This window comes from Elephantulus edwardii, unplaced genomic scaffold (assembly GCF_000299155.1).
Source record: "Elephantulus edwardii isolate Elephantulus edwardi_28Jun2011 unplaced genomic scaffold, EleEdw1.0 scaffold00571, whole genome shotgun sequence".
Lineage (NCBI taxonomy): Eukaryota > Metazoa > Chordata > Mammalia > Macroscelidea > Macroscelididae > Elephantulus > Elephantulus edwardii.
This window is the reverse complement of record NW_006400321.1, coordinates 219855-220893: the sequence shown is the minus strand read 5'-3', so window position 1 is coordinate 220893 and position 1039 is coordinate 219855.

The window sequence follows — 1039 nt, the reverse complement described above, 5'->3', positions numbered from 1 at the left end:
TTTGAAGACAGAATGCATCTGAGGTGCACTCCTTTCCTGATTTTGATCCTTGCAGTGTTTCTTTGCTTTGTTCTGAGGACTGCTTCCTGGTTCAAATATAGGTTTTGCATAAGCACAATCAAGTGTTATGGGATTCCTATTCTTCTCAGAGTCAAGCAGTTTGTTGTGATCCACACAGTCAAATGACTTTGCATAGTCAATGAAACTCAGATAGACATTCCTCTGGTACTCTTTACTTTCTGTCAAGATCCATCTGACATTGGAAATAGTATCTCTAGTGCCATGACCTCTTCTAAATCCAGCTTGTATTTCTGATAGTTCTCTGTCAGTATACTGTGTCAGCCATTTCTGGATAATCTTGAGAAGGAATTTGCTAGTCCTAGTGTTATTGTTGTTGTTATGTTCCATCAAGTCACTTGCAAATCATAGCGACCTTATATACAACAGCCCTAAACTCTGCTCTGTCCTGTGCCAATCTCACTGTCTCTGACACACCCATCCCAATTACCCCAGTCACCGAATCAATCCATCTCCTAGAGGGCCTTCCCCTCCTGTGCTATCCCTCCACCCTCCCAAGCATGATGTCCTTTTCCAATGACCGGTCCCTCCTTACAACATGACCAAAGTACGTCAGACGAAGCCTCAGAATCCTTGCCTCCAAGGAGCAGCCCAGTTTAACCGTCTGAAGGTTAAATCTGTTTGTTTTCTTAGGAGTGCATGGCATTCTCAATACTCTTCTCCAACACCACAGCTCAAAGGCATCAATGCTTCTTCTATCCTCCTTGGTCATTGTCCAACTCTCTGATGCATTAAAAGTGATTGCCAAGACCATGGCCTGTATCAGATGTACCTTAGTCTCCAGAGAGACACCGTTGCTTTTCAGTACTTTAGAGAGGTCCCTAACAGCAGACTTTGCCATCGCAATACATATTTTAATTTCCTGGATCCTGGTGCCAAGAGTGTTGATTGTGGAGCCAAGCAGACTAAAGCTGTGAACAATCTCAATCTCTTCACCATCCATCCTGATGCTGCCAATTGG